This window comes from Perognathus longimembris, chromosome 16 (assembly GCF_023159225.1).
Source record: "Perognathus longimembris pacificus isolate PPM17 chromosome 16, ASM2315922v1, whole genome shotgun sequence".
Lineage (NCBI taxonomy): Eukaryota > Metazoa > Chordata > Mammalia > Rodentia > Heteromyidae > Perognathus > Perognathus longimembris.
Genome location: NC_063176.1, coordinates 8943538 through 8971294, shown reverse-complemented (window position 1 = coordinate 8971294; position 27757 = coordinate 8943538).

Here is a 27757-nt window from a genome sequence, read left to right as displayed (position 1 = left end):
CTTTCTTTTATTCAACCAGTCCTGGTGCTTGGACTCAGGACCTGGGCACTGTCCTTGGCTTCTTTTTGCTCAAGGCTAACACTCTAGCACTCGAGCCAGAGCTCCACTGCTGCCTTTTTCTGTTTATGTGGCATTGAGAAATTGAATCAAGGGCTTCATGCACGCAAGGCAAGCACTCTACTGCTAAGCCACATTCCCAGCCCTGTTTATCTGATTTCTATATAATATATTCTTCAAATTATAACAATTATATTACAAATTTAAATTTTTTATTCAATCCTCCTTTTAATCCGCATACTTTGTTACATGATCTTAACTTCATTCTATCTTACCTGGTCCAAGGAAATACAATCCTAAGGAATACTTCATTCTGGTTTTGAAATCAGACAGACCAAATAAAAATCCTAGGGTAGGTATACAATGTTTATTCTTTCCTGAAGAATTTACTAAACAATCCTATCTTATAAAATGCAGGGAAGAATAAATGACATATGAACATATGTGCATATACTAATATGTAGATATTACTGAAAAACTAATTGCTATATTTATCATAGCCAGCATGATTATTAACATGTAATGTAGTGCCTCTGCCTTTGTCTATAAGTTATTACTTACATGTCACATTAAAACATGTAATGACCAAATGTTATTGCTATTCCACATGTCAAAATATCTAAAACATGCCACTTTCAATGAATTAAATAAATATTTTCATATATAATGGGAGGCAGGAGAAGTTCTCACACTTAGGAATCTGCTTTTGGATCTCAGTATGGAGATTCATTACAACAAAATTATCTGTATCCTAATCGCATGCCTGAACTTTTACTGAAGAATGAAGGTAAGAAGGTTAAAGAACTGACCCAAATATTTCCTACTAAGATTATTTAATTTTATTTAATACTCTAATGTCAGGGTTCAGTGATTAAAAAAAAAAGGTACTCACAAATTGTCTGTGGCTTGTTTGGAAATTTTAATATAATATAGTGCATATGCTTATTACTATATTTAAAGAATAACCAGTGAGAATTAAGAGTTATCATGTTACAGGACTGGAGTGTAGCTGAGTGGCAGAGTACTCCAGACACAAGTTGAAAGATAAGGAAGAGTTGAGCTTCATAATAGAAAGTTTTAAGTGGATTCATTGAGCAAGACACATGGATATTAAGAGGATAAAATGGGGGAGAATTAAAGAATGGCATAGTATTGTGAGAGAGGAAGGGTAGATGGAAGATGAATTCAGGTAGAAAAAATAAGCAAAATTATTTTCTTTTATTTATTTGGGACTATATGTAAATAACCTCTTTTGCAGAGGATTTTTTTAAAAAAATTGTAGATACAATTTTATTTCACTGAAAATACTACCTTGAAATGCAGAAATGGAAAATGGTATGGAGAGGTTAATAATCCCTTCAAAGCCAATGTTGCTTCATACATTAGAAGACTTAGAACTGAACTTAGGATCTGTAAAAAAATATTGCAACACCATTGCCAGTAGTGGTAGACATCACAAAATGTAAGGCCTACTATAATGACACTATTATAGAATTGTGACATATTTATCCATGTGATTTTGTACATTTGCATTCATTTTCCCAAGAAGATGGTCAGTATGCTACTGTCCAAAAAATTGGCATTGCATTCCTCTCTTCTGTCATAGGTTGGGCACTTATTCATCAAATCTACATTAGTTGAAATTTCAATGCTTTATTATTATTGTCTGTAATGGTAATTGGGGCTTACTCTGGCTAAAGCTGCAACCCTACATTCCCATTATTTTCCTGGAATTGTAATTAAACACAATTGCTTCCATTCCTTAAAAAAACATAATAATCACATCCCTACCTCAGTGTTTTTGCAATGCTGTCCATTCTACCTGAAAATCTTATCATGTGGACAATTATGAGACTTACTCCTCCCTTGGTTTGAGTCTCTGCTTAACACTTCGTTGAGATGCCTTCTCTGGACCATCTTATCAAAGCTGGTACTACTGGTGCTATTTATTAGCTGCTTTATATTTCTTCACAGAATTGTAAATTATTTTATTTGAACACATTATGTGAGAGCACAATATATCTAGACATCTATCTAGACATTGGAGAAGAGTATACAAAACAGAATTTGAAAATAAAATATAGATTAAGTCAGCATAGAAAATTAAAAGAATAAGAGAGGTAGGAATATTGCCTAGACAGAGAAGTCCTCATTAAAAAAATACTATTTGAGTTAAGACCAGAAGAATAGGAGGGCTGAGCCATGCAGGGACATGACAGATGGCTACCTAGGAAGAGAGAACACAATCAAAGAGAGAACACAATTTGAGCTAAGGCTTAAACAGGTTTGATCCACAACCATAGACAAGGCCACTAAAGTCAGAGCAGTGATTGAAGGGAGAATATTAATAGATCAATAAGAAAAAAAGTGGATTTGAACTATGTAGGGATTTAGAGAACGTGATAAGATTGAATTTGTTTTTTTTTATCTGAGAGGATAGAGTTTTGAAGAGTCCATACCATTGATACTAGATGTGAACTGGCTCTCTCTCATTAGTTTGGTTAAAAAATACAGAAAAAAGTAAAAGATGTCAGTAGTTTAAAGACCAGATACGACACTCTTGGAATAATCCAGCAGAAAATGATGGAGTGATGTTGTATAAGTACAAAGTAGAATTGGAGAACAAACAAACAAACAAAAACACTAGAGAAATTCTGAATATGTGTGAAGTGGGACACTTAGAGATTTGATGGACATGAAAGTGGGTCTCAAGAACAACATGAGAGATGACTCCAAATACACAAACATAATGAATTGCTATTTACAGAGATAAGTGTTATTTCTATGACACAACAAACAAACTATAGGTTACTTAAGGAATGATACTACATTTGGGCTTATACTATATATTCCTTATCTTCCTCTGAGAAAATAATAGGGTTGCACCTGTCTAGTTTTTAAGAACTAAGACATATCTGTGTGATTTGTTTTAATAAATTATTGATGGAAATGACAGATATCATTTTCAAATGGAAATTTTGAGGACCTGAGCTGGATTCTACAAATGTGCACAATCTCTTTCAGAACTTTCTGTGCAGACATGAGGTTAAAAGTACCCATATCGGGGCTGGGGATATAGCCTAGTGGCAAGAGTGCCTGCCTCGGATACACGAGGCCCTAGGTTCGATTCCCCAGCACCACATATACAGAAAATGGCCAGAAGCGGCGCTGTGGCTCAAGTGGCAGAGTGCTAGCCTTGAGCGGGAAGAAGCCAGGGACAGTGCTCAGGCCCTGAGTCCAAGGCCCAGGACTGGCCAAAAACAAACAAACAAAAAAAAAAAGAAAAAAAAAAAGTACCCATATCTGAGCTTCTTTCTCCTGAGTTTCTTAATGGACATGAGTGACTAGGATTATTCTAGTTCCTTCCACTTGAGTAAAATATCTAGAAAGCCATCAGATGTGATATTTTGCCATTAGACTACTAAACTTTGGGAGCTATTTACTGCTGTGACATCACATAGCTAACATTGATTAATACCAAGGGGAGGATGGCAGAAACTAAATTTTGAAATTTTTTACATTTTCAGTGCTGTTAGCTATATTACTGTGGATGTCAAGATGGATATATCTGAATTTTGAGAGACAAGACTAGAGATACAGATTTGGAAGTCATCGGGAAATAAATCATTTTTATAGCTTAGTAGTAGATGAAATCACTCAGAGAATAGTGTAGAGTGGGAAAAGAAGTGGCTGAAGCTTGAACTCTGTAACTATCCTAAGAAGTAGGGAAGGAAAGAAGGAACCCAAAAAGGAAACTTAGAAGGAAAAACATCAGGTAGCAGATTTAATGGTAAGCGAACCAAATGGGGCAAAATACACCAAGGTATCTCTTACAAAAAAAGGAATAAGCTTGTTGAGTTTTGCCCATAGATTAAGCAAGAGGAATAAGAATTTATCAGTGAATTTGAAAAAAAGCAATTTATTTCTCAGTGTGAAAAGATAAACATTGTGTCATGATAAGCATAAAATCTTCACTAGATTCTTTTGCTAAATTTAAGCTGCATTACACTGCTTTATACTCATTCATTCATTCTTTTTGTCAATCTCTAGAAAAATCTTAGGCCATTTTTCTTTTTGCTTACTTCTATATTTCCAATAAGCAGATTACTTCCTTAATCATTATTTGCTCAAAGAATGGAAGAAATAAAAGACTAAAATGATACAATGATTAAATTAATAATGCTTCTATAAAACCTAGCAAGAATAAATAGCTAGCTAGTTGCTCAAATAGTTTAGTTTTGTTTTTTAAATTCCTGGACTTTGAAAGCCATCATCAATACTATTTCTAAATTGAGATTCTAATTATTGAGCCAGCAGGAGACCACATCTCCCTTATCACGGTCATGGGTAGATATTATTGATTCAGTATAGAAATTTAAATATTAATTTCAATGTGCTCTCCTAATCCTTTTCAAGGATTATCAATGAAATTAGCATAGGATAATATTTAGAGCATGTTTATTGGGAGCTTCTTTTTATCCCAACTCCCTGAAAGGAGATGCTCTAAATCATGGTTTGGTACCATGAACAAAAGTAATATGTGTCTATAATATCATTCCATTAGTGATCTAATTAGGGAAATAGGAAATGAACACATGTGCAGTGGAGTAGATTGAGATCAGGGGCTTTATACTGTAGATAGCCTAGTGTATCCTTTGATATACACAGGAGATCCTGTAACATTGAAATCTCTATGGCATATCCAAATGAGTTTCTTCTACGTAAGTGAAAATACTGGCAGCCAGGATGACTTCAGCTCTTAAAGTCATAAAGACAGATGAGGACTCTACTTCTTTAAAAGCGTAGGTGACAGGGTCGCCTTGGGCTTCAAGGCAGATAAAGGAAGGAGATGGAGACCGCTCGCTCAAGATTTACTGAGTGGAAGAATCCAATTCCTCTTTCACCTTTTACTGTGCATGATGAAATTACATGACTCACTAGATGCAAAGTGCCTTGGAAACTGTAGTTCATGTCTGAAGAGCCATTAGTGGGCAATTTTGCAAGGGAAAACAATCTGTATTGAAGGGCTAGCTTGCTTTGCTTCATTGAATTAGGAAAAAGAAACTTAACCATGATACTAACCTTTTGCATGGAGACTTGGACGAAATTAGAGAGTAAAGCATGCAGCTCTTTCAAAGAAGAAATATTATGCAGAAAGAATAAAAAAAATATAAGGCAACTGAGCAGGAAGTTTTTCTTTCAGTAATAGAAAGAAAATTGGTAAGGTGAGAATGTCATGTCCAAACATGGCAGGAGAAAAACCTCAAAAGTGACCTTGGCATATCCCAGTGCCTAATGTCTAGAATTTCTGTGTTTAATGTGAGTGAGATAAGAAACTAAGAGAAGGTGTTTAAGCCTAAAGGTGGCATGAGAGAGTTTTGAAGAGTTCTTTGCTCCTAACGGTAGATCACAGTATAATTGGCAGGAAGCACGAGGAAATTCATGAGGCAAATAACTAAGCAGAAGCAGGTAAGATTGGTAAAGTAATGATAAAGTCTAGTTAAATTTTGGAATACGTGGGTGTATTGCAGCATCTCTCTTTCCTCCAATTTTTATTCTAGCATTTTAAACCTACTCAAGTTATGAAATAAGTAAGTAAATAAATAAATAAACTTCTTTCCCTTAGCCCCATCAGTTGTTGTTCTTTGATTACACTTGATTTATTCCTCTTCAACTATTCTGTGTATTTGTGTAAAGATAAATGTGCAGTCACAGTTTTTTGACTGTACTCATTTGGAAAATACTTTGTGAAAATACCCCATGATTTGTCATACATTTATACTCCGTAGTGTACCTCTTCAGTATAAGAAAATTAGGCTACATAAAAATAACACTGAAAACTCTTTGAAGTCAAAACTGACAGGTTTTTCTGATGGATGTTCCTGGGATGTAAGAGAGAGACAAAATCAAAGACTATTTCAAAGATTTTGGCAGGAGCAACTGGAAGTATAAAGGTGCCATTTACATAGACAAGGAAATCTGCAAGAAAAGCTGGTTTTGAGCCGAAGTGATTAAACTTCCTGTCATTCTTGTCTAGACTTGGTTGGAACAGGTCATCATCTAAAAGTCTGTGGTTTCATGGGTTGCCTGAACTCAAGGAAATCCTGTATGGGGCCATATGAAACTGCAATATTCAGGTGTTATAAAACTTTTGTTAAGTAATTTTATAGGAATCCCAAATGGAAAATGGGGGTATTCCATGTACAACATAGAGCAGAAGTCCTCCCTCAAAATGCTGTAAACCTAAGAAAAATATTAGTTCTGATATAAAGCAGCCATAGACAAATTTCATGAGTTATTTGCTACAACTATGATATTTCCATTTCTTTGTTCTTTCAGGCTAAATGTGGGTTTTATTTTGAAGCTGATTATCAACGTATTCCTAAAACGTCTACTAGAGCGATGTGAAGCAACATATATTCAGTCTTGTTAGGTGGCAGAAAGGAAGAGAGAGAGAGAGAGAGAGAGAGAGAGAGAGAGAGAGAGAGAGAGGAAAAGAGACTTACAGTTACCTCCTTTAAATGTGTTTAATCCACTTGGATAGGTCAAACAACCACTATCTCTGATACTGCAGATGATGGAGATAACAAAAGATTCATCAATCGCTTCTATTAGGGAAAAAAGCGTGGAATATAATAGAGTCTATCACCCAAAAGTCCTTTTCTGTTTGGCTTGGTTTTATTTACCCTAGCTAACTATTGCTTGATCAAGAATTCCATACAAATTGAACTATGCAGTATGATATATTTTGATGAGTAAAGGTACACACGCACACACACACAAACATACACACACACTCACTCTCATATCAGTTTCGAATCACTCCAGTAGCTTGGGTGAATCTGTAGGGTTCTTTAAATACAATCATATCATTGGTAAAGGGGGATAGCTGTACTCCTTCTTTCACTGTTTAGATCCCTTTTATGTATTTCTCTTGCCTTATTCCTCTTGCTAGGAATTCCAGCACTGCGATGAAGAGCCATGGAAAGAGTAGGCATCCTTGTCTCATTCTTGATTTTAGAGGGAATGGTTTTAATTTTTCCCCAATAGATATAATGCTGGATGTAGGTTTGTCCTATACAGCCTTTATTAAATGGAGGAATTTTTTGTGGATTCTTAGCTTCTCCAGAGCTTTCATCATAAAGGGGAGTTCAATCTTGTCAAATGTGTTTTCTGTATCTTTTGAGATGATCATGTGGTTCTTGTCCTTGTTTCTGTTGATGTATTGAATTACATTGATTTGTGTATATTGAACCAGCTCTGAAACCCTGAAATGAATCCCATTTGTTCAGAATGTATGACTCTTTTTTGGTTAGTTATTGAATTCAGTTGGCCAGGATTTTAATGATAAGGTTTGCATCAACCTTCATTAAAAAGATGAGGTTATAGTTCTCTTTCTTTAATGGGTCCCTGTCTTGTTTGTTAGCTCATTTGTATTTGGGAGAGTAAGGGAGGACACATAAAATGTGGAAGACGGTGAACAGCTACAACAGAGGTACTGTATGATTACCACTGGATATCATGTGGGTGGGGCTGGGAAAGAAAGCCTTGGAGAGAGTGACAGAAGGGAGACATGGTTCAAAAAGAACTGTACGGATTGGAGAAAAGTAACATGTAAGGAATGCAACATTAGCACTTGAGGTTATAGATTTGTAATAAAAAATGTAAATCATTATGTAGTCATTTCTTCACTTCCAAAATGTTATGTGTAGAGAATCAGGCTTTATATCTTGAACTATTTTCTCCAGGTTTGATGAATATAAAAATACTAGCTTGTGATATTTGCTTTTGTTTTTTTTTGTTTTTTGTTTTTTGTTTTTGGCCAGTCCTGGGCTTGGACTCAGGGCCTGAGCACTGTCCCTGGCTTCTTCCCGCTCAAGGCTAGCACTCTGCCACCTGAGCCACAGCGCCGCTTCTGGCCGTTTTCCGTATATGTGGTGCTGGGGAATCGAACCTAGGGCCTCGTGTATCCGAGGCAGGCACTCTTGCCACTAGGCTATATCCCCAGCCCCGCTTGTGATATTTGCAATGCAGAAAGGCAAGTATATGTCTGTCTTCCTGATAGAAATAATAATGAACCCCCTCTTAGGGATGTAGCCATGGAGACTCTAGTGACAATCATAAGAGCAAAGGAATGATCAAGACAAAGGTCTTCAGAAGATTCTCTGCTTAAAATAACACAAAATGCCATGAGTTGCTGTACGCTCTGGATAGTCTGTGTATTGCTTCTGAGGTGGAAAAGGCCTATTCCCTTGCAATACTACCAGACCATTGGTGCTGTCATTATGCTACAGATGCTGGTGCTATCTTGGAAGGCCAGCCTTGGACTCACCAACGCTGTCCTTCTCTACTCATTTCCTTTTCAGTGACCATCTGCCACTGGTCTATGAGACAACACAAATACAGATAGTAAAGAAATTTATTCTTCAGGCTTGGTTGTTCTGTTTACTATCTTGAGCTACTCTTGATCTCTACCTTTTCCAGAACAGATACTTACAGACAATAACCTTTTTCATTGCCTTTCTTTTCTTTCTTCTTTTTCCTTTTAATTAAATAATCATTTAGAGCTCTTTTTCTTCTGCATCCATTAGTCTTCATGACTGGTACATACATATAACTTTTGATACCTCTTCCTCTTTTTATCACTTCTAGAAGAAAAGTTTTTGTTCTTTAGGACTTTGTTTCTTCTGACATATCTAGAATGTGTAAGAACCCTCTCATAAATGTTATTACTTAATTTATGCACCTTAAAATGAACATCAGTGTCACTAAGTGATCAGCAATTTGCAGGCAGACCTGTGGCTAAGGTGACAATTTTTTTTTTTTTTTTGTAAATTGGTGTTCTTTCCTTCATGGATGTGAACTACTAATTATTATTGTCTAAGTGGAACAATTAGTGTGGTGATACTTTCCACATTCTATCTTGAATTAAGGTAGTAGACTGTTAGTTGTTTTTTACTGGAAAAAAATATTATCATGCTTTTAGTTGGGAAGTGGTTGTCTTAATGTACTCAATACATGAGAAGCACTTACTCCGCAAGCAGCATTAACTTAGGTACTGTACATAGGTGTTTGTGGCAGTAAAAGTGAAGTAGAAGAAATGAGATTGGTAGACATTTTTCTTTTTAGACATTTGTGAAAATAATTTTAAATCTCTGAGAAAAAAATTCTTTTGTTCGCTCTTCTTTGTTTCTCCTTCTCTCCCTCTTCCTCCTGCATGCCCTCTATCTTCCTTCTCAATCAATTTCTGTTGTCATCTCAGTGGATAGATTGATAATATAAAAACATATAGATAGGTAAGTCTATTTTTTCTGGTGTCATCTCTAGATTCTCCTCAGTGTCAGAGAACTTGCAAGTGTGTTCTGAGAAGACACACTTCTGGATTAATCTTAAGCTCATTTTCTTCATCAATCTAGAATCTAGCTGCTATGGCCACAGTCAGACCAATCACAACCTTTTCTTCATTTTTGAAAACTATCCATGACATAGGCTATTACACATCACAGATAATTATCAAATAAGTAATGAACAACAATTAGAGCCCCAAGAGAAATAATAATTCAAAGAACATTTTTTTTTCAAAAATTCATCATCTATTCTATGTCATTGGAATTTTTTCTATTACTTCATTAAATTTCATCTCATTTTTCATCATCTTGAAACCTTTTCTCTATCATACTTCCTTTGCTACTTAGTAAAGTTTACGAAACTCAAATATCCAAACGTTTTACTTCTTAATGCACAAATACATCATCTTCTTCTTTGCCTGTCACGCATACTCAGCTATTCAAGTGACATCCAAATTTTCTAATAATGTAACGAATGCCTAGTACACTTGGAGCAATAGATATATTTACCTTTTCTTTTAAAATAATCTTTTTCACCATTGGCTATAATCATACCTCATTGCCATATATATACATATACATAATATGTGTGCACACACATAGATGCGTATATATGTATCTATTCCTTCTTCATTTCATTACATCAATTATAATTTGAATCCAAATTCTGAACTCAATTATTTAAATCAGTTTTGCAATACTCACAGTGTAAAAAGAAGTGAACATGAATTACATTTCAATCAGATTTAATTTTCCTTCTGATGGTCAAAAGTGTGTTCTTTCATGTTTAACTATTAACCTGGATATACAAAAAGAATTGCCAAATGGAATAAATCACTTATTAACAAAATGGCAAATCAGACTAAATTAAAATGTCATACTTGTACTAGGTCCCTCAGCTTTGCAAAGGGCACAGTTAAGTTAGGAATATGGGATATAAACCAGATTTATCTTGCTCAGATTGCTACTGCATGCTTTTGGACACTTGGTTTCTCAAGTCCATCATGGAAATATCAAGTATGAAGTATGCGTTCCCTGACTCTAACATGTTATCGAGTAACATAATGTATTGGTTCACTGGAGCTGCTATTAAAAACAAAACAAAAACAAACTTAGTGGTTTCTTTACAATAGGTGTTTATTTTCCTCAGTTTTGGAGGATGCAATTCCATGGTCCATGCACTAGCAATTTCTGTTCTGGACTGCTTTTCAGTACATGACAACTACTAGCTATGACTACACATGTTGATAGGAGAAAACAATCTCCCTGGGAAGTTTTTTTTTTTGCAAGGCCAATAATCCCACTCATGTGTGATCAGCTCTTAGGGTACAATCACTTCCCCAAAGTGCTATCATAGCACAGAGGTCAGAATTTTGACATACCAATTTTGCAGATACAAACATTCAGATTGTAGCAACAAGGAAAGAATCAGTTTTTGGCTGTCTGGAAAGCATCTTGTAAAGAGGTAATTACTCATGACTCCACTGCTTCAAAGCACTTAGAAAAGTCCTTCAATGTATGTGAATAATGTTAACTGTTGTTACTAGGGAGAAGTACTATAGTATGGAAGTTAAAAGACTGGGCTCTCAAAGAATCGTGCCCAGATTTGAATCCTGGCAAATCACTTTCTTGCTGTAGTTTCAGACAGTTTCTTTAAAACATTTGGGGTTCCGTTTTGTTATATTTTGGAAAAAATCACTGAAAACGAAAACTTATCAGGGGTTGCTTTGTAGAGGATTAAATTACTTAATACACCTAAAATGTTCAACGAGTCAATGCATAGTTAAAGCTTAGTAAGCAGAATTCCCTTTCCTTGTTCTTACTTTTGTAGGAGCTGGCCTGATATCACTTCCAGTGTCCTCTACTCCTCTGAATTTATCTTTCAAAAGCAATGCAACAGCAATACTTACAAAACTATATGGTGTAAACCAACTGTACAACTCATGGGAGGGGAGGGAAATGGGGAGAGGGACGGGGGGGAGACAATGAGGGAAGAGGTAACAAGTTGGATAAGAAATGTACTCAGTTCCTTATGTATGGAAATGTAACCCCTCTGTATATCACTTTAACAATAAAGAAATGAAAGAAAAAAGTTGCCAGATGATGTGGAAGTGGTGAACACTGAATTGAAAGAGTAGCAATGGAAAAGGGTCATTCTTCAAAGCCATATTGCTATTTCAGATAAGTGTGACTCTGTCCAGAAAACCTTGAAAACCCATCTCACTCAATAGGTAAAGTGCATAATGAGCGAACCAAGGATCGGCAAATTGTATTCCATACTGATATATTGAAAACATGAACCCAAATGAAATAAAATCTCTTTCCCTTTTGGATCTCAGGATAATCCCAACTTTCTAACAATTCACTACAGAAAGCAATAAGTGGGAATCTTGCCATGCATACCATTTTTTTTTCTTCTGTTTTATTCTTTAGTGCTCACACATGGAAATTTTGCTGGTCTGAATGTATAATGCTTCCCATTCATTCATGATGCCCATGCTCTGGCAAATGGAAGCCATGAGGATTTTATTTCGGTTTCCTGAGCATGTTCTGGGAGGCCTCCTTATTCTTCTCTGCCAGAGTTTCCTTCAGCTACTGGCACTTGTCAAAGATGTTTGTACCTGGGTTGGGTCAGGTGAACCTTGGTAAGGTTTAGATCATTTCATTGGGTTTCATAAATCTCTCATTCTTTGGTTTCAGGAATTTGGGTCTGGGATTTGTTGGCTCTGTTTGGCAGTCTACAAGTTCTGATTTGTAATAGAGGTCTGGGAAAATATTCACACATCTGCTGAAAGGCAGGAATTGAGCCAGGGTAAATGCGGGAAACCAATTGACTTTTTGACAAGAAGGGACAGTTGTCTTTTCTTCTACATATGCAACTCTGGGAACAAAGGCAGAAGAGGCATTAATGAGTGGTATGTGACTTTTCATTTACCAGGAAGGGAAGGTGTAATTTACTAACTCTTCAAAAAAATCTAGTTCTGTGAGCTGAGGATGTTGATGTGGAAGTGCTTAGAAAGCTGAGCAAATGGGGAACAATGAGCAAAATCTTTCAAAGTTGGCTGAATAAAATGAAGCAGCTTCTATAGGAAACAGAAAAAAAAATGGGTTCAGCAAAGAAAGAAAGCCAATGCCACACAAATTCCCAGCGAAAAAAACAACACATGAATATGTTTTTTTTATCATGCTATTGTGACCATTTTTTAATGGAACATGTACCACAAAGGGGCTATTGGATAAATTTTAACAAAAGCAAACTTTTGCTTCACATAATATTTTGAAATCAGTTTTATATTTTAATTGAAATCAGACTTTAATACCTAGCATTCAGATTTATGCTTTTAAATTAAAAATCTGGGGCGATTGTTTAATTAGGTTAAGGATAGAACTACATGCTGCATTTGTTAGGTCATCTAGCTAAGGCTAAGGAATACATTTCTTCATCCTTAAAGAATATAAAGAAAAGTTTTAAGCTTACAAATTTATATAAGGATTTTGACTTTAGAATATGTTCCTTTGGTTGTATTTAAGAAGATGAAAATTAGAATGCTCAGTTCAATTAATAATCTATCACATCCATTATTCATTAACAAATATCTATTAAATGACTCCTGAATGCAATGTATTTCATGGGCTCTACAGTTATATTTGCATATGATTTGTTTACTGGAATAAAAATATCATGATCTAATGAAAAGTGCATTCTAAACAACCAATTCTGATAAAAGAGAATTATGCAGTCTCTGCCAAGAGTCATCAAAGATGGATGTACAGCCTGTTGTGATTGGATTTCCACTCCAGGTTTTAATGCATACAAGTGCTTTGATGTTTGGTTAGTTATCTTTCTGTGTTTCAATTTCCTATATCCAAATGGAGATAAAATTATAACCTACCTTGTAGTACTATTGAGAGTATTCAATCTATGAATCCCTGTGAAGTATTTAATAATCCCTTAAACATCGTGACAATTCACCCTTAAAATTCATTTTACTATGTTTTGCTTTACTAGCAACCACCAAATAGAGGATATCTTACTTTCCGATAATATACTATATATAATAATCCTACAGGTGCATTTATTTCATTAATATATCAAGGAAACATAGCAATGATTACTGTGTATATTCTTATTTCATTCTCTGTATGCATCTGGATGGCATTTCCCTTCAGGCCTCAATTCTAATTGTTTTTTAATGTAAATAGCTTTAATATCTAGGTCTTATATTTGACTTATAAACTCATTATTTCTACTTGAATTTTTTTTTTCCAGTCCTGGGCCTTGGACTCAGGGTCTGAGCACTGTTCCTGGCTTCTCGTTGCTCAAGGCTGACATTGACCACTTGAGCCACAGCACCAATTCTGGTCATTTTCTATATACGTGGTGCTGGGGAATCGAACCCAGGGCCTCATGTATACAAGGCAAGCACTCTTGCCACTAGGCCATATCCCCAGCCCCGATATTTGTGTCTTGTCTAACTGTCTTCTTTGTCTTTGAAGTATAGGCCTTTTTCTTTCATTCCAACATTTCTAGTTAAATCCTACCATCAAGAAGGAGAAGGAAAGTAAAAAAGAAATCAAGAGCATATTCTACACATCCACTGAGGAAATTTCTCCTTGAATTGCTTTAGATTCATTCTTAAATCTCTTTGTCTATCACAACATAGACCACAGAAATCCTGAAAGAAATATATTTTAGGATATATTTTGATGGTGAATGAATAAGTTCAGACATATTGAGAAGCTTGGTCTGGCCATATTTTCTTTATCCTTTGTGTCACTATGCTACTAAAACTAGCATAACTCCCCACCCCCTATCATCTTAAATGCCTTTGCAATATTTTGTAGATAAAATAATATAGACTTGAGTAAAGTCACTATTAGAGTTGTTCACTTCCATAGCATGTTTCATGTGCAATAACCCTTAAAATAGGTAATATTGCTGTTAATTTTACAGACAATGTTTTGGAGGGAAAATAATAATAATCTATAAAAATACAAACTGGTTTTACAATGAGTCCAAATATGTGAGTTTCCTAGGTTCTTTTATAATTTGAGACTATTTACTATTTTAAATTCAGTTCCTTCTCAAGTTTGAGTCTATTTACTATTTTAAATTCAGATCTCCAGGATCTTTTGTATTTGTATTTTTTTTATTATTCTTAAGCAGTTCTTTTGTTGTTATTAAGCTTAATGCTAAAACTTGGTTCTATATTATTTTGCTTCAGTTTCAGGAAGATTATATTGTATTCTCAGGTATGATTTCATCTAACATTTTCTTGTTCTTTTACTTTTGTAGTTTATTTCTTTTCCCCTGTAAGTTTGTATATTTTTCTGTACTTTTGTGTTTTTACATTTAACTTATCCATATTCCTGGTCAATTTATATATTGCCTAAATTTAATATTTTTTCATCTTTCATCTGTTTTAATGTGTATCATCTTTTGGGTCTCTCATTATTCAGTATGGCTATATGCCCTGTCCACTGTTTGTACATACCTTGGGTAAGTTCATGCAGCTGATTTGACCCCGTGACTTATTTCTTCAGCAGATAACGTCTTAGAACTTATACAACATAATGTTTCTCTCACTCTTATACAACATAATGTTATTCAGTTTTTCTCATATCTTCTTTTCTCTCCTACTTGTGAAAGATATATCCATTACTATTTCAATTACTTGCTTTCAATTATATGTTATCCTGGATTTTGTCTGTTATTTGTTTGGAATTTGATAGATATATTTTATGCCTTGGGTATCCAATTGCTTTGAAGGGGAATGAATCATGGTTTCCTAATCAAAATTCCCTAGAACCCTGCATAAACTTTGTCCTGTTACCCAGGATTCTGCTGCTGTTACTGCTGATTGCTCCAGTGAAAAGACCCTATTCTCCACAGGCTGGTCTGGTATAAACTATTTTCACAATCTCTTCCTTCCACCAATGAATACTGTTACCCCTAGGCTGAATATATATTGATCTTCTTTCTGTATTCAGTTCATACCAGTACAAGAAAACAGTCTGCTTCCCAAAGGATTTGCCAGTTGTATAGTTGCTGTTCTTGTCATTGTGGTTGACATTTTGTTAATTCCTGTAGTCCAAGTACATTTCTGAGTTTTTTTTTTAATCTTCTCTGAGTTGATTTCATAACCAAAAGAAAATAGTTCTCCCAATGTTATTACCTGTATTATCCTCTGAAATTTTAAGTAAAGGAATTATTCAAGCTGTAACAAGTAGTCAAAAAACCTTTGGAATTGAAGTTATCTATGTGTAATCTTTCAATTGCAAATATTTGGGTTCTGATTTTGTTTTTCAGTTTTATTTAATATCTCTCTCCCAGAAAACATTATCTTTTCCATTTTCTAGTCATTGGATAATTGGAACTTCGCCTAATTGCTTGTAAAATTTATTTGTAAAATACTTATATATCTTTAAAAAAGGCTAACTTTCTAAAATATAAATTCTTTCAACTATCACACTTGTCAGATGATAAAGCAGAAGCCTTGCAAAATGATGCATTGTAGTTAGATTTTATTTGTCTTTTATTGCCATGGTCTTGCAAAAACAAATACTTCAACAGCAAATAAACTAGGATAAAAGAGTGTCGGCTATACGAAATATAGCAAATAAAGTAAGAGAAAGCAACTGCTCATTGCTTCTCCAATGATTATAGGAGCAATTGCTCTGAATAGAGATAGTTGGATTTTCCACCTATTTATTTTCTCCTTATTTTTTTGAAATGAAGTTTGTTTGATTATAAAGTACTATAACATATATAGTTCAGTGACACAAACACAACATAGGACATCAGGTACATAAGAAACATAGATTCCATGGTTTCCCTCATTGATAATAATTAATATATGTCTAGGATAGTCCTAGCAGAGGATCCCAATAGCTCAATAGCTATGTACACATGATCATATAAGATGATGCTACATGAAATGAACCCCAAGATATAGAAACAAGTGTTTTGTTGTTGTTGTTGCTATTTTTAATGTACTATGTGAATTTCTTTCTTTTTTTATTCCCTTCCATATTCCATTCGTATGGGTTATCCCCTGTTGCCACTGTATTTGATTTTGGTACCCTGGGTATTTTATGTATGTTTATCTGAATTAGGACATTAGGAATTAGGGACATCAAAATGGTGAGACAAAGGAGAAAAGGCAAACAATGCAACAGTGCTATGTTGCAAATTAACTGTACAACTGGGGAGAAGGATAAGGAGGGGTAAGGTAGGAGAATAATGAGGGAAGGTGTAGGGGATGGCTATACCTTTAAGACCTAGGACTGCCTGGCTGCTAGCCACTCCCATCTCCTTCCGGGTTCTACCAGCCCCACCAAACCAGCCAAACCAGCCCCACCTCTCGTCTATGAGCACATGTGCCACCATGGCGCCGGCTGAGCCAGGAGTTTGGGCCAAGAGGCCAGGCCTCTGCGGGAAGTTCCGTGACATCACCCTGATGGACAGTTCATTAGCCATTCAGTAATACCCGGTTAGTCCCTCCTCTTCCTGCCGCCATTACTGTTATATAAACCCCTCCCTTGAATAAAACCCTTTGGAAGCTGGTAGACCTTTGGACGGCTCCCCCGAATTCTCCGTGTCCAGTGTCTGCTCTTAAACATAAGGGGGGCTGGGGACACGGGGGGGGGGGTTCGGCAGCCCTATCTCTTCTCAGCTTAGCCCGACCTGGACACGCTCTGCCCTCCCACCGTCGGGAGCAGTGCGCAGAGCCTAGTGTCCCTCACAATTAAAGGCTTGATGTCTCCCCAGGGGGGACGTGAAGATTTAACCCAACAGGAAGGAGGAACAGATTTGACAAGATATGTACTCACAACCTTATGTATGTAACTGGAGCCCTGGCAGGGCTCCATGCAGACACCCCAACCTGCTTAAATCTCTACCCAGTACTTGGGTAACCAGCATACCTGGAGGCACTTATTCCCCCTTCCCTGAGGTCACATCCTAATCCACTTGGCCACACCCTCTGCCCCTGCCCTAGATAAGGCAGGGCTGGATGGGGGATCGCCCCTTCTCTCAGGCCATACGTCATCTCCGCACAGGCCAGCAGTTCGGTAATAAACTTTTCTCTCCTGTGTGAATACCGTGTGACCGGCATTCTCCTTTCTTGGCTACCCACTTTAAAAACCTAACAGTAACTGTAACCCCTCTGTATATCACCTCAACAATAAAATTAAATTCAAAAGAAAAAAAGACTATATGTATATGCAGTTCAAAGCCAATTAAAATCATATTCATTGATGCACTTTTTGAGATGAGGTTAATGCATAATTCACTGGAACTTAAAGAAATAAATTAAATAATTTATTTTATTAATAATGAAGTTTCTTAATAACGAAGAAAAATAATAGATTCTATTATGGAGAAGTTGACAGGAAAAGAAACACCTACCAGCTCCCTAGGTGAGCTCTTCACTATACAATTTGGAAGTTAACCTAGCATATTCTACAATCTGGCATATTCAACTGTATTTCAAACACATGTATTCTAATTTTGTGTGTTCCCTATTTGCTTGGGTCAGCAACCTTTGGTTCAGCTTGCATGTGTGTACACAATGTAATTGAAGCTTTCTAAGAGTTCCAAAGAAATGAAATTTGTTTTCCAGCTCTTGTCTCACAGAGAAATCTAGTCAGAAGGTGAGAAGTTCCTGGGGTTAAATAGCTGCCTATGTAATAGCCAGCTACATAATTAATTTTCTTTATTCCATTTCATTTATTTTTTTCTTTTCCAAGTAGTATGCTTTCTTGTTGGTAAGTATGTATTATGACTTCACTATCCACTAGGACAAAAAGATTCAATTAGGCAGCATGTATATATGTCTTTAAGTAAATGTGTTTCCAATTAATTATATGCATGGTAAAGCAGAGAGCTTAATTTATATTTTTTGAACATTGTTTTCATGAAATATGAAAGTTAAACAGGCTAGTTTTAAAAGTGTACAAAACATATACTTAAGAGTTTTTGCCAAAGCCAGTAACACTGAAAAATTAAGTTTTATGGAAAATATCATTTTAATAACATAGGTTAGAATTTTTAACAAACTATTCAAAATCAAATCTGATAAATAATCATCAGGTGTGATTCCAGTAGGTAGTATCTTTATGCCCTTAAATTTAGAATAATTTAGAGGAGAGAATGGTCTTTCTAAATTGCGAACTGATGGTGAGAGCGGTATCTGGAAAAAGACTTCCAGATGTGATCAGTTACAAACAAATACCATCATTAAAACAGTGTATATATTTCAAAGGGAAGAGTCATTCACACTCCTAGTTGTGCATTTTGGTCCTTGTATGTTTATGAGCAAATCAGGCTCATCCTTACACAGTCACATTTTGGGTGCTTGTGCTGTTAAAGTTAAGAATCTGTATCCATTTCACCTATTAGAAGAAGAGATGAAAAGCAGAATAAAAGATGGAAGAAATTAGGTATTACAACCTGTTTGTGTGCAATAAAATTTAGCTAGACCAAAAAATTTGAAATAAAGACATAAACTTCCAGGAAAGCATAATGTATTACCTAATGACAACTCTTGATTCAACAACTTTGTAAGAATATCACCTAGCAAAATAGGCTATTTTATTCATAATACATATCAACTCTTTTCTAGTATAATGCAAAAACCTGAAAGATGGAGTAGGGATTGATGCTAAGAAATAAGAAAGAATAGAATTAAGTTCAATTCCTTCAAATAAATCCACATGCAAAATAACACAATTTGCGTAAGAATTAGAATTTCTATGTGTGAATTGGCCCAATGATTACATTATTTGGGAATGTAAACTAGGCATAGTTTATATACAGTAATGCCTTTCAATCTTCAGATTAAATTGTAGAGTATATTATCAAATAACTGTAGAAGATGTTTATGTTATTTAAATTTTCTTCTTTTTTTTTGTAAATCCTCTATCTCCAACATATTCCTCCTATGTGTGTACACACATGCATAGCACAGTGCCTAGAACAACAACAACAAAAAAAAGACAGTGAACGTATATTTAATATGAAGTGCATAAAAGGATCTTAGATAATCTATCTTTTGCTAAAGGCTTTAATTTATTTTTATATGCCTAATTTCTCCTGAAGGCCCATTTCAGAGATATCCAGAGCTTTGACAGGATCACACAAGATAATGTTTCTTTGTAAAAAAAATGCATCTAGTAAAATTTAAATAAATATAAAAATATAAGGTATGGCACTTTCAAACATGCCATGGGAAAGATTTTATAGAAATAGAAAATTGAACTCTGAATCATAGATAACCCAACCCTTGCCAAAATCTCTCTGCTATCATCTGGGAACCTCATTGTTACTTTTGGCAATCATATGAAGTAATATTTTTCTCTTTCTCTCCTGTGTTTTTAAGGGCACTAAGCAGTTATGAGCATTGTACCCTCAGGACCTTCTGTTAATTACCTCTAACAAGCCCCATCTGCAAGCACCATTATGTGGAGGAGGGTTTTAAAGCTTAAAAACATGCAGTTTGGGATAGGTGTAACTCAGTCAATAGAAACCTGGTTGTTATATAAGTTGTGGTGAGATGGATTTTCCTGTGTTATAATTTTATTTCATGTACTAGGCTTCATTGACTTTTTCAAGGCTTTTTATTGGACATGACCTATTGCAGAGTGGTTCATTATGCACAGACACACAAGAAATCATCCCTGTACACTTTCACTCTGATAACATTGTATTAAGAAGCAAGAACAAGTACAAGTAGATTCAGACTAGAGTTTTATTCAAAGAAGATTTTGCTCTCAAAATTCATTCTGGTGTTGACATTGGTCCAACAGTTGTATCTTTACTCAACGTGTTTTCCTTTTGCATTTAATGATACTTAAGTTTAATAAATACCCTATCACAAGTCCACTATTAAGCGCTATACTGATTTGATTATGTACCAAGGTCCTAGGAAGTTTTGCATATTTTAAGTAAAAGAGAAACTACTGATATTAATTTTGTACACTTACTTATTCAACATGAATTTCACAAATTTAAGCTACTTTTAAAAATATTCAACACAAGGTCTGGCAGACAGAAAACTTCAAAGCAAAAGACTTATGCATTCCCCTCTGAGTGTGGCTCTCCTCGCTTCCACGTCTTTTTACTGTTGTGTTTCATTTCTCACATTAATAAATTCAGAAGAAGGATTGTGGTGACCTATTTGTCATATGATATTGGATGAAGATAATTTTATAAATTACAACACTCTAAAGATCCAGAGGGCTTAAATCCTAGGAGCAGTATAAATAATACATTATATTTCCGTCCCAGCTAATTTTCATAGGCACAGGAAAGTGTATGCATAATGGTTTTAAGTTATTATTATTTTGAAAGGAGAGGCTCAGCAGAGTGCAATGCTGTATTTTTGGTGTATTTCAGAGTAGATAATGCTACTAATAAGCATGCCTTGGTTAGAGTAATGTTGCAGGAACAGGTGAAAGAAATCCAATAGATTGGAGAAATTGCTGCAAAGCTGTGAATTAGGATATGAGGCTGTACTGTGTGGGTTAGTATGGTTAGGTTATCTTGGAAAACCTTGCGGAATGACAAATCGTACTCATTTGAAGTTCTCTTCTATTTAGGATTACTAGTAAACAAACAAATACACAGTAAGTGTAGCAGCAGCTGCACTATGTGCCTTATTTCTCCTTAAGGCCCATTTCAAGTTCAGTGGCCAATGCAGTGCTGGCAGAAAAAGAAATCTATCATGTTAGAGGAGAACACAAGAACAGCATTCTTTTTATTTTCCCCCCATTAGCCTGGGGACAGTTCCAAATTATAGCCAAAGGTCTCCCCCATTACCAGTAGGGTCATTCTGTTGTTGTTTAGACAATGTTAACTCTATATTCAATGTCTTAACATTATTAGCTTGCCTAAGGCAGGCTGGTCTGCGACCTCTACAAAATATAGGGAAGAAATAACAAATTGGAAAAAAAAAAGCAGACCTTATTAGATATTTATTTTCTAGTGCTTCACCACAGTGGAATGAAACAATGCTTGTTTAAGCAGGTCAGTACAAATAAATCATTTTCTTCTAAGGAAAAGACACAAGAAATAGTTACAATTGAAGTCTCTTGAAATTATTTTTTGTAGAAAATATTTAATATTGAGTAATCTAAGTTGCAATATAAAGCATATAAAGGAGATAATTTTGATTTTTTTCTGAGAAGCTCTTGTAGGATTTTAAACAACTTGTTCATTTATTAAAAAGTCCATTAGGGGCTGGAAATGTGGCTTATTGCTTGCCTAGCGTGCATGAAGCCCTGGGTTCTATTCCTCAACACTACATAAACAGAAAAAGCTGGAAGTGGAACTGTGCCTTAAGAGGTAGGGTGCTAGCCTTGAGCAAAAATAAGCCAGAAATTAGTACAACCACTTTGGAGAACAGTATGGAGGTTCCTCAAACAGCTCAGCATAGACCTACCCTATGACCCAGCCATACCACTCCTAGGCATCTATCCTGAACAACAGGTCTCAGGATATCAAAAAGACATCTGCACATCCATGTTTATTGCTGCACAATTCACAATAGCTAAAATATGGAAACAACCCAGATGTCCCTCTACAAATGAATGAATCCAAAAAATGTGGTACTTATACAAAATGGAATACCACATAGTGATTAGAAATGATAAAATATTGGTATTCGCAGGGAAATGGTCAGAACTTGAACAAATAATGTTGAGCGAGACAAGCCCTGCACACAGAGAACAAAGGGGCATGATCTCCTTGATATATGACTGGTACGGTGGGTGGGGAGGGGACAGTAGAGAGTAGAGAGGTCTGCAAAACAACAAACTTCTTGTCAAATGGTATTTCCACAGGTTTGGGTCAGCGACCTTACATTATGTATCTAAAACCAAACAACTACTAAACATAAAAAGTTCTAGAATAGGGGCTGGGGATATAGCCTAGTGGCAAGAGTGCCTGCCTCGGATACACGAGGCCCTAGGTTCGATTCCCCAGCACCACATATACAGAAAACGGCCAGAAGCGGCGCTGTGGCTCAAGTGGCAGAGTGCTAGCCTTGAGCGGGAAGAAGCCAGGGACAGTGCTCAGGCCCTGAGTCCAAGGCCCAGGACTGGCCAAAAAAAAAAAAAAAAGTTCTAGAATAGACCTATCAGTGGATCGCAATAGCTCAACAGCTATGTACATATGATCATATAAGACAAGGATTAGCACAAACAATTCCAAGAGAAGGACACAGTAGGACTCTATTGTTGATGTTACATTTAAATTTCTAGGTGAATTTCCTTTGGCATATACCACGTAGTTACTGTATATGATTTTGGTACACTGGGTATTGTATATATGCCTAACTGATCCAGGGAAGGGAAAGAAAAATGAAGGTGTAAGATATCACAAGTTATGTAACTGTACCCCTTTTGCACAACACCTTGTCAACAAAATTTAATTAATTTTTTAAAAAAAGCCACTGACAGTGCACAGGCCTTGAGTTCAAGCCCCAGGACTGGCCTTTTAAAAAAATAAAATGTCTTTTAGATGCTTATAATACAAATGTATTAATAAAAAGCACTTAAATTATAGATTATATTTTGGCATAATTCATGAAATTGATGAATATCCTTTCATGATCTATAGGGCATAAAATTTATTTAAAAAAGACTTATAGTAAGCCTTGAATATTACACTATGGCTAAATATTTTGATTTTTAAAATATTGCATTTATTTTCTATATGCATGATAAATAATTAGTAGACTCAGGTTTGGGGAAGTCTATGACGTTCTCTTTATTTCCATAAAAAAAATTCTCTAAGGAGAGAAATAAGTTTGTTAAAGATAAAAAAATTATAAAAACTTATTTAAAAATTATAAAATATTGATAACCACAGAGCTTATTTTGAATTTTATTTCAAATGTCATAAAAGAATAAATATACTACAAATCAAATAATTGTCTTTTAAATCTAAATGTCACACCCTATCCACTTAGGGAATTTATTTGAATAACACAATAACTCTTCCTTTTAAGAATAGAGACATTTCTCTATTCAAATTAAGTGAAAATCTTTTTTCATTACATATACAATACACTTAAAATAAGCCTATGGAACATAGAAAAAAGTAAGGAAATAAGACCGGATATCTGGTAATGCTTACTTCCTCTGTTTCACTTGTCTCATATATTACAAATTTACTATGGAGAAACCAAGAACATTGAAATGTAATGAAAAAATGTATAAGCAAAACCTATCCTTTCTGTCATCAAAAGGCAAAAGAAAATGACAATGTAGCAAGGCCCAGGCCATTGAACTAGTTTCCCTGATATAACTAAACATCGTTGTATAATTCTTGGCCCAAACTACAAAAATATATTTAGAGTGAGAAGTTTACATTCCAAACTTCATCAATCTCTAGGGAATCACACATTTCCTAAGGAGATAGTATGTGAGAAGGGAGAGAGGTTTTAATTTCGTTTTAAAATTTAATTTAATTTTATTGTCAAGGTGATGTACAGAGGGGTTATAGGTACATAAGTATGGTAATGAGTAATACATACATACATATGTATATATGCATATATATACACATATGACACAAAGTACCAAAATAAAAGCATTGACAACAGAGGACAAGCCAAAGGAAAAACAAATAACAGAAAAACAACTTTCCATAATGCATTAAAAAACAAACAAAAAATAACCCTCATGCTTCCATATTGTGTTGAACATTTCAATTAGAATCATTTTATATGGTTTTCTGTCCATAGCTACTGAGATATTGTGATCATTTTCTAGGACTATCCTAGATATATACTAATTATTACAAATGAGGGAAACTATGGAGCCTATTTTGGGGTCTGGCTTAATTCCCTTAATATGATTTTTCCATGTCTTTCTCTTCCCTTATGAATGGGTGATGTAATTCTTACTGAGTGTATATACCACATTTTCTTGATCCATTCATCTACCGAGGGGCACCTAAGGACCAATGGAATAGAATTGAAGTCCCAGAAATGATCCCACAGACCTATGGCCACCTAATCTTTCATAAGGGAGCCAAAATTATCAGATGGAAGAAAGACAGCCTCTTCAATAAATGGTGCTGGCAGAATTGGCTATTCACATGCAAAAAAAATGAAGTTAGATATTTACGCATCACCATGTATCAGAATAAACTCCAAATGAATCAAAGACCTCGAGGTAAGATCAGATAACTGAAAATATTATAGGAAGGGATAGTGGATACACGAGGTCTCCTTGGCATAGATCAAAACTTCCTAAGTATCCAAAAACATAACAAAGCAAAGAAAGGTTGAATAAATGGGATCACATTAAATCACAGAAGTTCTAAATGTCAAAGGATATACCTATCAAGATAAATAGAAGTCCACAGATTGGGATAATATCCTCACTAGCTATGCAAAAGACAAGAGCCTTGCATAACAAAATATGAAGAGCTCAAAAAATTAAATCGACCAATAACAAATCCTTCAAGAAGCAATCAGCCCACTAATAAGAGGTCTAAGGAATTAAAAAGAGACTACTCCGGAGAGGAAAAAAGTATAGCCAAAAGACCCATGAAAAAATGTTCAACATCTCTGGCCATAAAAGAAAAAAATGCAAATCAAAACAACATGAAGATTCTACCTCATCCCTGTTAGAATGGCCATTATCAAGAAAACTAATAATAATAACAAATAATGGAAGGGATGTGCTCAAAAGGGAAAGCTACTACACTGTTGGTGGGAATGTAAACTGACTCAACCACTCTAGAAAGTAGTATGGAGGTTCTTCAAAAGACTAAGCATAGAGCTCTCCTATGATCCAGTAACCCCACTCCTGGATATTTACGCAAATGTTCACAAACTAATCCACACTAAAGGTACCTGCACAACTGTGTTCCTTGCAGCATTATTTATCATAGCTTTTTAATTTCTGTGGGTGTTAAAGATCCCCCTCACCTCACAGTATGAGGGAAGAGCATATGGGAAACTTCTGTTCTCACTTGGTGATAATGAGATATCCCTTTTCTTTTCGTGGAAGAAGCTCAAGTGATGCCCTAACTTCTCTCACTACTGACCATGGCTTCAACATTCCCCCATGTAATAAGTGGAAACACATAAGAAGGGATGAGTCATCCTAGTATGTTCAGACTGTTAGGATGGGCTTCTTTACCCGGCCCTAACATAACATTCTTTCCTTATTAGGTATTAGACCACTGTTGAAGAATTTGTGCATCTACTCTCAACAGTGGCAAAGAAAACTACATAAAATACAAGAAACAAACCTTGCCCATATGGTACCCAGAACACAGTCTTTATGTGAAATCATTAACCACATAGGGAATAACAACATAAATGAGAAAAGACAAGCACAAAATAACAATTTACTGATAAGGATTTTGTCTGATGAATTAATTGTTAATAGACTTTTTCTAGTTCTGGAACTTATGCTTGCTACGATAGTGAGCTCCAAGTTGAGCACTGGAAATGGTAAACAAAAATAAAATGGCAGATTTACTGTTTAATATGTCAATAAATATGTTGCATGTAAATAATCTAGATATTTTATTAAAAGAACACAGATTAGAGAAGCATTTTATTTACCTTTGTTCCTGAGAATCAAGAAGACCTCCAAATGATCTACTGCTGAGCTACAACCTCAGACCTAAAGATACAGTTTAGGATAGTGAACTAAATTATGACCCAATCTGTGGTGACCTCACAAAACAAGTTAAATATAGTGATGTAGATACACTGAAAATAAGAGAAGAAAAGTAACACTCTGAAAACTTTAAGAAAATCGGCAGATGATAAGTAATAATAGATAAGTTACAGAAGAACAGAAACAAAGATAATGTCAATTTGACAAAAATACAGGTAAATATATGTGTATAGGTGTATATATAAACACACACATATTCTACAAATGAGAAATATATGAGGTAAAAGTGACAATACTGAAGGATGAAAAAATAAAATATCTACAATTACAATTGAAGACTTCAAAATTTCTCTCTTAAAAACTGATAGGAAAATTTGACAGAAAGTTGTCAAATTATAGATAGCTTTAAACAGCATCAAAAAGTAAGATCCAATCCATGTTTTTCAGAAAATGCCTTCCAACAAAAGAATATGTACTGTTTTAAAATATCGTGAAATAAATACTAATAGTGAATATACTTTGCCCATATAAGAAATATTAACAATATAAAAACAAACAAAAACTGAAATCCATGGCTGGGAATGTGGCTTAGTGGCTGAGGTCTTGCCTAGCATCAGGAAGCCCTGGGCTTGATTCCTCCGTATCACATAAACAAAAATAAATAAATAAAACTGAAAACAAACAATTTATTTATTGACCAAAGTGGAAGAAATATAGAAATAATAGCAAGAGACGTGTGCTGTTGGTTCAGATATTCAGGAAGCTGGGATCATGCTTCAATGTCAGCCCAGGCCAAAAAATAAAATACAATTAGGTATCACCTCCAAAATATCCATCAAAATTCAGGAGTAGTGGCAACTCTCTTAAATAATATAGAACTAATATAGCAAGTTCCAAAGCCTAGAAACCAATTCCCACCTCTCTCTCACACACACACAGACACACACAAACACAAATACTCACATACGCACAATACCAATAGAAAAATCTCTAAGCTTGTAGAAACTAAAAGAAAAAAGTAGAAAGAAAACATGCTTTTACCTGATTATATATCAAAAAAATTGTTAAGGGAAAGAAAACAATACATTAAACTGATCAAAAAATTAAATTCAAGATATCACTCTTGTAAGGCATTGGTAAATCAAAGCTGAGCTGAAAATTTACAGTTACTAAGTGTTTTCATTACACATGAGAAAAGTCTCGAATCAATAATTGTATTTAAAAATTAGAAAAAGTGAGGAGTGGTAAGAAGGAAACACAACTTAATATGAAATGAAGTAAAATTACAAGAAGAAAAGCATTGAAATATTACAAAATTCTGTGATTTTAAAAGACCAATAAAACTGATAAACATTTAGCAAGACAAAGGATAAATGTCAACTACAAAATTACTGAGATAATAATAAAATACAGAGTTATCACAGTCCTGCAATCATCACATAATGATAGAGAATACTTCAGTAATCTGTTTAAAATGTTGTCATATTTCTTGAAAGGAAGAATTATAAAAAGTACAAAAACCAGAAATGAATCTAAAATGTGATAAAATGACATATATAAGTTATAGTAATTTTTATCAATTATAATTTTATTAATGTCAAATTCTTGTTTTTCTGATTGTTAGGCAAAAATATTACTATTGGGAGCACTAGTCACCATATGTTCAGATCTATTCTACACTGTACAACTTCTTGGGAATCTGTAAT